At 39.2% G+C, this 10,610-nt stretch overlaps 1 protein-coding gene across 2 annotated transcripts in view; it reads left to right on the forward strand.

Annotated features, from left to right (window-relative positions):
* Nucleotides 1-10,610, forward strand: part of xxylt1 (xyloside xylosyltransferase 1) — a 34,450-nt gene that overhangs the window by 19,132 nt on the left and 4,708 nt on the right. The window lies entirely within an intron of this gene.

The raw sequence follows: 10,610 nt of genomic DNA on the forward strand, positions 1-10,610 counted from the left end.
TTATCTGTGTGATGTGTCCAGCCAAAAGTCTGTGGACAACAGTTAGATTTTGGACTGTGGAGTGAATAAACTGATCCCTGGTCTTATGAAATGGACACACAGGTGTGTGATGTATTGATCTATACATTAGTGGCACATCCTGGAGTAGTTGTGGCTAGGGTTGAATATCGAGTACAGACTGAAATGTGTACAGAGCACAGACTGTATGAAACTGTCACATCCTGCAAACTGAATGCTGTATTTCCTCATTAAATTTGCTAATTTTGCTGAAGATGGTCAACTTCCCAGCACTAAAATATGAACTGATGAGGGCTTGGGGCTGTCTTCTTGTTTTGGTCACCCAGTCTGTCTTCCCTAACAGCTGGTCCTTGCTTAATTTTGCTTTAAACACTTGGTAATATAACCAAATTGTTTAGCTTGAAAATGTTTAAATACTAAACATATCTATTGTTTTTTTTCAATCCTGATATCACATATTTATGCAAGGTTTTGTTCAGAGCGGCTACGTGAGTAATATCTTTTTTGTTTTTCCCTTTTTCTGTAATGGGTTAAAAGCCAACATGTTAATCTCACTGACTCATTGACCCCAGATTTTATTATCAGTTTTTGGGCCTCACTTGCATATTCACAGTTATTTTCTCTCACAGTTTCAAAGCGAGAACGAACATCAGAAGTCTTGCATACAGACTCTGATTCATAAGCACTACAGCAGTGTTACCAGGCTGTAATTTTCCTACTACAAGCATAAATTAAAAAAAAATTGTAATGACACACATAACCATTCAGCCGCCTTCTGATAGTCCATGTATTTTCATGGTTAATGAAATGCTAGAATTGTAAATTATCCCATCAGACAGCATTAAACCACTGCAGAGGAAGAAAATGCAAAAGATGACAAAATTAAAATAGAACCAGTCAAACCTTAAACAGTGAAAACTATTGATGCATAAAACAAACAGAAATGTCTGTTTGTTGCATGCATTCATTTGAGGAATGTTGCAGTCCTCCTCGTCGCTGTCACTGCTGTGTAAGTTTAGTTATGCTCAAACGCCTTTTGCGATATTTTGAGTCTTGTTTCTGGCGTTTCCACTCACATTTTTATGCACAAATTGAAAAAAAATTGCTTTTTCATGTGGAGAGATTTAAAGTCTTGTTAGGAGCCTTTGATTTGTGAGAGTACACAATTTTCTCTCTCTGTTATTTGTATTTGGCAGTTAGTTTATCAAAAAACTAAAAAAAAAAACATTTATTTATGCAGAAATCCCACTCAGTTTAAGCAGTAACACCATATTATTAAATCTGTATAGGATCATGCTTTAGCTTTTGCATCATTTCCAGGAAGAAATTATTGAATATGCAACAGCAATTATAAGTAAATAAAAGCCCTTTGAACATGGACAGAGTATGCTTAAGTGTTGTTGATGTGCTGTTTTGCAGCCGGTCTGGACTTTGAATGAAACGTGAAACTCTGATGTGATCTGTTGTTTGTCCATTAATAATCGGTTAAATGTTAACATGGCACAAACATGAGGCAGCTATAAATCACAAACTGCTCTGAACCATCCCGTTTACCTGGCAGCATCGAGACAGTGCTGCAAGATAGTGATCCATGATAGCAGCCACGAAGTAACATGAAGCAAGATGGTGCAACACTGACAGTATGATGTGATGTTTTCATGACTAAGCTATTTTAAGTCCTTCATGGAAAATAAATAATTGAGGATTTGGCAGGATCTAAGCAGAGAGACGCCTCTTGTCAGGAAATGTTTTGTTCTCATCCTGTGAATAAAGATGCGCCTCCTGTCTCTTTGTCAGACCTGTCTGGAGTAAATAAACAATCTGCTCATCCTCTCAACTGACAAACTCTAGCAACACACTGATAGGATCCATATAGCCTTCCTTAACTGGCTGTATTATTTACCCTATATGTCAGGTTAATTGGAAACTTGACATCAGTTAAGTAAACTTATTGGCCCCACATTAACTTCAGGTTACAGCGCCTCTTTGTGGCCCTGCGGAGCTTGAGATTTACTCTGTCTTCCTCTCATCCTCAGTCCTGCTCTCCACTTATAAAGGCCGCCTTCTCAGACCATTGTTTTGGTCCTTTATAAACACAACTCATAACTTATTCAACAATTACTGAAAGTTAAAAAGTACTTGGTCAGGTTTGTATAATTGTCTGCCTAGTCTTTGAGTAGCAATGTCCTGATCTAAGTCGTTAACTTTTTAGCATGGCATTGCTGAATTTCATAAAGGCAGAGTTCTTGTACACGTGCTTGTGTTGAGACAACATTAAACACTAATGCAAGTCACTGAGAAGTATGGAATATAACTATGTTAAACGGGAAAAATGGTTTGTATCGTTGAGATAAACTTCTCCTCTTCTGTTATTACAGTAAATCTTTGCATATCAGTCTGGGAAGTAGTTGAGTAAGAAGTTTGGGAATCAGTACACATCGAATTTCCGTATTATCCTCTGACTTTAGCTTTCCCATCAGCCATTTCTTGCTGTTATATACTCTTTATCTGATCATGATAAAAAGATACACACAAACCACATTCATCCACCAAATAAAAAAAAAAAAAAACAGCTTAAAATTGTTAGTTCTTATTTGCAATTGTGTGTGTGTGTGTGTGTGTGTGTGTGTGTGTGTGTGTGTGTGTGCACGTAAACAAGGGACTCTGACTCTCAAGCTCTTTGTTCCTCAGCTGATTTTCCGTCCCTCTCCAAGACAGTAAAACAAACACGCCTGGTCCGTTTAGACTACTGCACTGTTTTCCACTCAGACACAGCATCAAAACAGGACATCACTGTATGTGTGTGTGTGTGTGTGTGATAGTAAGATTATGTGAGGCAAGGTCAGGTGGGAGTTTTCAAGCAGCAGCTGCTTACTGGGATAAACAGGCAGCCAGGTGGTTTCCTCTGGGTTTTTACCGTATGAATGAAACAATGAATCACGACATGATTCTAAATGGACTTAAAATTGAGGGGTTAACACTGAAGCTCTGGTGCAGTAGGAGACCTTGGTGTAGGTACAAAGTACTACATCTATTCAATAAGTGCAAGGAGAATTTATCAACTAATCGCTGCAGGTTTAAATTGAATATTTGAAGGCTTTAAGTTTTCAACGACTGGTAACACTGTCAAGTGTGATATAAGCGCATTCACATCACATGACTGATGATATCTCAGTTACCTCAATAGGGAATGTTGTGACTGTAATGGCACCATAAATTGTTATCCTTAAATGTTTGAATATAATATGGTATCTGCCTCATGATTTTGTTGACGTGGTTGTCGATGTGTAACAAAGTTGATAAATGAGCAGGTATTTGTGTGAGCAGCTGTGTGTACGTGAGACAGTAAAGCTTAGTCTGCGGAACTGTTGGTAATGTCAGGTTTCTGGGAAGTAGTTTTAGAAGTGGAGCCCTAGTTTTCCTGGCAGACTTCAGTTGGCACCAACATCTCTAAACAGATCTGTATCTCTGCCCTGCCATTGCACTGGCTCAATGGTTTACTAACCCTGGGAATCCCCTGCTAATGTTGTTCCTGTGAGCCCAGACACACTTATTTAAAACAAACGGCAGCGTAGCAGGAGGTCGTGCGCCTTAGCATGAACAGCCTCACTAGTTGGAATTTAAGGGATGTCAACAAAGCTTTTTCACCACCCGTCACAACTGTTTCCCCGTCTTTGTAGACCAGCATGTGTGTGGAAATGTCTTTGTCTTTAGATACCATGTTATGAAGAACATCTCTTTGTACTGGTGTATTTGAGTTTTCAGGGTTTTGAGGCACATTCCAGGGCCAGGAATTGATTCTTCTTCTTTTCAAAGGAAATCAAAAAGTGTTGACAGCAGTGTGGATTTACGTCACTGGGACTCTCAAGGATATTGCTATCCATCCAGTCAGTGGAGGCTTTACTGTGATATTATAATTCAAGGAACAACACATCTTTTGTGGGGGGGATTTTTTGCCTGAACTTTGGTGACTTGTCATGTCAGGTGTAGTTTCTGGATACAAATCCAAGAATTTCATATAAAATGAAACACGTATTGACAGGGGTTGGGGTTATTGGCATATTTAAATTTTTGTCCCCCCTAAAAATTATGATCCAGAAAAGTGGGCGTTGTATTATATTCAGGATCAGACAATTACTTGGAAAGAAAATGAATTCCTAATTAGTAAAAACGAGTAGAAAGCCCAATATGTTTACAGCAAAATAAAAACCAGGAACTGAATCATCAGTCAAGGGAAAAAAAATATTGGAATTTCATTATAGGGAACTCAAAAAAAAAAAGTGAATAATTATGACGACCAAAGAAACAGATTTGACAGGATAAATGTGGGAATTACATTATGCTTCAATGGACGTTAATTTTTCACTTTACAAGAGAAACGACTTCTTGGACTAATAGTATCGGGGGAAGACAAATTATAATCAAGGTTTCCTATTATTTGGCGTTATACCGTAGCCAGGTGGAAATTCACTGAAGAATAAGGAAAATTCATCTTTGCAGCTGCACTGAATCCCAAAACAAACCGACATGGTGTAGCAGATATACTACTTTAAATTTAAATTTGCATTCGCTGGAAATTAGGACACCACCTTCTATTGAAGGAAAAGAAAGCACTATCCGACATCAAGTCTTATCACAGACAGCAGAAGTTTAGCCTACTTTTGGTGTGTTGTCTAGGGGCCGACCCCTTTCAGTTGGCTCCAAAGTGGTACAGTTGGTGCTGATCTAATTCACAGCTCCCCAGCGAGGCAGCACTCCCGCAGACACGGTGGTTGTCAAGCAATGAGAATCTGATAGTGGAGCTGCTCAGCTGATTTGATGACATCACTCCAGGATGGATGGAGTTCAGGCTGATGAGTGCTCTTGCAAGCAGGCAGAAGTTGTCAGATGATGCGACCTCTGCTAGTTTCTTGGTACGCTGTGGTTATAATTGGATAGGCTCTGTTACACTCACCTTCTTTTACTAGACTCGTTAAATAGTGAAAGTGATACCATTGGCCTGATAACAAAACTTCCAAAATACTATCAAAGTGAGAATTGCTGAAGTGCAAAAATATAAAAACTTTGGCTCATTTTGTTTGGTATTGAGTTTTAAACTGACATGTACATGCAGCTTAACAAAGAATTTAAACTTAAAAAAAAGAAAGAAAAAAAACCCTTGCAGGAATGATGGTCTAGATGAGGTGAAATAAGACCGTAGAAGAGGCTTGGTGAGTAGTTACAAGAGGGACAGAAAGCTAGAACTGAAGAAGAGCCAAAAGTAAAGCAAAACAAAGGTAGAACTGCAAAAAAGAACAGACTTAACATACCAACGATATCAAAGTGTAAAAAGTATCAAAGAGTGCTTAAATGAGGGATGCTTTATATCAGCTGGGTATTCCGGGTGGAGAACCAGCCTTTCACGCCCGAACTGTAACTTTCCTCCAATGAGCGGTTACATAACTAAAATTGTATGTAACAGTGGATTATTTGGATTGTGTGTGTGTGTGGACTTCCGCCTGAATACACACTAACCAATGGGGACTCGATTCACTGCTGGGACAAAAATTTAAGTCCTCACGGGTAGAGACTGCTGACATCCTGGAAAAACCCGCCCCCTGGTGAAACATCCCAGCGCTTTTAATAGTTTTTTTTTAGGGTTAAAATTTAAGGTGAGGGTTAGGATTAGGCATTTATTCGTGACAGTTAAGGTAAGGGGCTAGGGAATGCATTATGTAAACGAGTGAACCCCACGGGGATAGTGAAACAAGTTTGCCTGTGTGTGTGAAAAGAATAGAGAGAGAGCGAGAGAGGAAGCTTGGCAATGATTATGTGTTTAATTGATGATGATTCTTTGTAAAACATAGTATATAATGAACAAAAATATCAGTCTCCATCTTCTGTTCCATGAGCGTTTTCACCGAATCCTTTCTTTTCCTTGAGAGTCACAACCCATAAGGTGATAAAGAAATTTAATCTCCCTTGTTACATTTTCTCTCATGTCACAACAGGAGAATGGTTCTTCCTTCTTCTGTTCTATGTTAATCCTGAAACTTTAATTATACGGTGACAGGTTCATTTGGAAAGTCCTGAGCATGTCTGAAAAGTTTTATTGTGGAAGGTGAGAAGGCGTCTGGTGGGTCAAGGGAGCCTGCAAAGCTTTATTCAAAACCCACTGCTTTATTTCCTAGTGGAATTACTAAAAAGGTGATGTGTCCTTGCTACAGTGGTAACACTGTCAGTGTATAAAGTCTTTTATTTTGATGATAATCCAGCAAGAGTAAATATTTGAGAAACAAATCCACTACCAGCTTGTTAGCCCAGTGAGGTGGCTTGTTAGCCCATAGCCAGCGGCCAATGGACTTATTTATAATCAAATTTTTGAAACTTTGTATTATCGTGGCATTGTGTGCATCCTCTCCACTGGAGTGTTTTCCTGTGTTGAGTGGAGAGGGCTCTCAACTCCCACTCTGTTTTGGTGCTAATGGACAGAGCATTATGCAGGAGAACGCCTCCTCCCACCAGCCACATTCAGAGCACATCCTGCCACTGAAAAGTTCATTATTGGAAAAAAAATGCCCCATGCCTGTTCTCTGCAGCTGCATTTGTAATGTTTAAAACCCAGGAGACAAGACCCACTTACATAAGTGTCACAGCCAGAGCCACAGACACAGTGAGAGACATTGGCCAGAAACAAGTCACTTTCTTTATGCTTTGTGTGTCGAGTCTCCACTGTGTGATACATCCCACATATTCCCAGTTTTTGTTCTAAGGTGGAAACAAATGTAGAAAGTGTAATATTATTTTATCCCGTGGTTACATTTCTTAGTGGTTTCAGTCAGATGGTTGTGAGTCATGTAGCAATCTCACTGTGATATCCTTGTCTGCGTATGCGCTGATCTTTTTGAGGTTTTGCAACTAATAAATATAATATTTATATTGCAAAACAGCAGCACAATCATAATTCCCTAACTCATTGGAAAGTAAGTGTTAAAGGCTTGAATAAACCTAGATTTATATTGTATGCAATAAATGAATTCAACCATGCCTTTTATGATTCTGCAAGTTTGGATTTTAAATCTGCAGCAGCACCATAGGCTTTCTTGTGAAGGCTTCTCTTTTCAGTCAAGGCTGGAAATCTCTTAAAAATATCTTCATCATGTTGCCAAACTACTCTGTGATGAAAAGGACCAGACATTTCATTGGTGTAGCCCAGAACCAGATCCCCCTCTGTCAGAGAGAGTGTTTACGCAGCTTTCAGAGTCAGACTGTGTCTTGTCCTGAAAACAGTGGAGGACACATTTGGATGGGATGGCAGCACAGAATGTCCCTGTCACCTGCTAATGCTTTTCATTCTTTCGTGAGTGAGAAAGAGAGACTTTACTTGAAAGCTTGGCAGTGAAAATTAGAGGCAGGAGACCATGGAGCTGTGAACAGGAGAAGAAGGCACTCGTAGGAGCGGTGATCTAAGCTACAGGAAGAGGTTACATGTGTAGTTTGACTTAGTCTACTTTGAATGTTCTGGTACAAAGGAACAGAAAAAACTGAAGTCATTGTGACAGAGAACAGAGCTGCAGTCTGTACATGACACTCAAATCTCACAACTTCTCAAAGGCAAAAGTGACTGGTTTTATTGAGAACTTAGGCAAGAGAAACTATGACACAGCATAGAGTATATATTATATAGGTTATTATGTAATGTTGGCCAAACTCTTTCCAGTCTTTTTTTTTTTGTCCCTCAAAAATGAGCATGAAAACAACACAAAGCTATGTGATACCATATGTTAGAGGGGTGTAGTTAGTTAATTATTGAGAGAAGAAGTAATTTTGTACTAAAAACTGCATAACTACCGAAGATACCACTTAATTGACTAACGCAGACTGCTGACGCCTCACGAGTTAACATGGGAGTATATTTTTCTACTTAACAAGGACTGTGAATTTTGTCCCCATCACTGTTAACACCGCATTATCTGTCACGTCTCATTACCAGTATGGTGTCAGTCGTATATCATGGCCGCCATGACATTGAAGAAAATGCAGTTTGAATCACTTAGTACATTCTTATGTCATAACAGCAGATTGGAAAAGTCTATGTAAATGTTCCTCACTGATCGTGCTCACCCTGAATATGTCTGCGGGCACGTACACCCAGTATATGTCTTAAAGATGATAAATACTCCCACAGGGGCCACAAGTCCCCAGCTACTCACCCAACAGACTGTATAAAGCTGTGTGGACGAGCTACAGCTGCTGAATATAGGTCAGTAATAATATCAAAGTGTGACTCAGAGAATCCACTGCTCCCACTAGATTTGATCAAACTGCACAGAAAGAGAGAGAGAGAGAGAGAGAAAGAGGTATCCTCTGCTATAACCAGCATAATTATCCTACGTAATTTTCCCACGTGTTTATCGGCACCATGAGAGCCGGCAGAACTCAGATGATTGTAAAATTTCTTTTTTTTTTCCTGCCCTTGTCTGTCTTCTATCCCCTTGTGTTTTAATGAGTACAGTTGGCCAGTACTAGGAATAATCTCAGTTCTTTGGAGTGTGTGCGTGTACACATGCATGTGAGAAGGTAGATTCTTATTTATCCTCGTGTTCGGAAGGAAGGAAACATCACTGCACCAGCTGTTAGTCAAAATATAGAAAAGAGCACTTTGTACTTTCTTGAAGTAAAAAGTCACTTCAATATCCCAAAAAATAAAAATAGTACAGGCACAACTTAGAAACCACTCGTCCCAGAAGACTTGATAAAAGTATAAAAACCATAGCAACATGAACACAGTGAGTAAACGTCAGATGTAGATGTGATACTGTTTTTTTCCCCGTTTCTCATTTGTTACATTTTCATCTGTTCTTCCTGAGGGATAAGATAAATAACACATACTGAACATCAGGGGTTGAACATAAATCAACAACTCGGTGCATAAAAGTGAGGCTATTCATTTTTTCCTATGCAGCAGGACCGCTCCAGCTTTGGTCAAATGAATTGGCCCTTTACCCAAATCTCCCTTCCCTCTTTGGCTTTCTCCCAAGTGTAGCTCCTTTACTGTCACTCAGTATTCTTTGCTTGTCCCAGTTTAGAAACTTTTCTGTTTTACAGACGCCTTGAGTATATTCTATTAATGCCATTGCATCACCTCTTTGCAGTCCAGCTGTTTAGAGATGGAAGAAGTGTGGGATGAATAGCAAATACAACTAGAAAATTCCAGGGAAATTTTGAGTGCCACGGGGGCTACTGCCGGGATGAGTACATGATTTATTTCCAGTGTTCAAAAGTCACCCTGATCATATTCTGGTTTTGAGAAATGTCTTGATATAAAAGACTCTGATATAAAACAATGTAACATCCCTCCACCATGTATTATGTGGGAAATATCTCATATTCTGTGTTGTTTTTTTTAATAAAACAAGAGGCAACATGCCTTCAAACTGGCATTTAAAGGGTTAAAATCCTGAAAACTAATAAACATTTGGTAGGTTTGAGCAGAACTGAAGTGGTTTAAGAGATGTATGCAAAAAAAAAAGCAGAAAAGAATATTGATATATGATGATTTTATATCATTTTCTTTGTGTGTCCTTTTTTGGACGCGAGGAACCCCAGAGGGTACAAAATGTGTTACCAGTGTATAATAGACCTGTAACAGTAACTGACATTAGATTTTAAAAATATGTCAAAAAAGACACTTTCTTGCAGAAATCCATACCTTCAGCTGTAACACAGCCAAAATGATCAGCAAATCAAAAAGAAAAGTAAAGAAAATGTCCAAAAAAGGACAGAGGGACCCCTGAGGGTTAATAAATCCCATGAACCGCTATTTAAATTACCACTATTATGTTTTTTTCTGTGCTAAATTTAACATTACTGGGGAGGAGAGCAACGCGACTAGAAGTGACAGCGAGAGAGGGCTAGTAGCTTCTCCTCTCCTCTGTCTCAGCGGAGACCGTCACAACTTCATTCACTCTTTTAACAAAACAAAACAAAAAAGCTACGAAGGAATCAGTAAATGGACTTACATATTTAAGACCTAACTAAATGTAATTTAAGACCTAACATGCGGCTAATGTAAAGCTAGCAGAGCTTGGAGAGTTGGTTATCTGGTTGCTAGGCGCACGCACGCACGCACGCACGCAAGCACGCACGCACACAGGTCAGGAGCTTCCGTTGCCATGGCAATGTGAAAATCTGCCCAGAATTTGGCTTCTACATAGCTTCAAAACAACTGCAAATTATGAGAAAACCGTTACTTCTTTTCAAAAACTGAAAAGACAGTGCCAGGCACTGAAGCCAGAAGTTTCTACAGTCTCTATTTTATTCAGATATTCCTTAAAATGAGTGAGTAAGCTCAGTGCGAAGACAGAGAGAGATTCTTTTGAAAAAAAAAGACGATTACATTAGGTGTCAATGAGAGTGAGACAGGTATTGCTGCCGGACTTGGCACCCCCGTTTAAATTTTGTGCAGACCCTGCCTGTCAAAGTTACATTTTATGAATCCCAACAACTATGTCTATATTTTCAGAAAGAATTATTTGTTTCCTTTTTACGGTTTGGCCGCGAGCTCGAGTTAAAAATAAAAATAAAGGTTATTTTTTACTGCTTCACGCACT

The sequence above is a fragment of the Seriola lalandi genome, unplaced genomic scaffold, assembly GCF_002814215.2.
Source record: "Seriola lalandi dorsalis isolate HSWRI2012SDOR001 ecotype SW California unplaced genomic scaffold, Sedor1 jcf7180002051035, whole genome shotgun sequence".
Classification (NCBI taxonomy): Eukaryota; Metazoa; Chordata; class Actinopteri; order Carangiformes; family Carangidae; genus Seriola; species Seriola lalandi.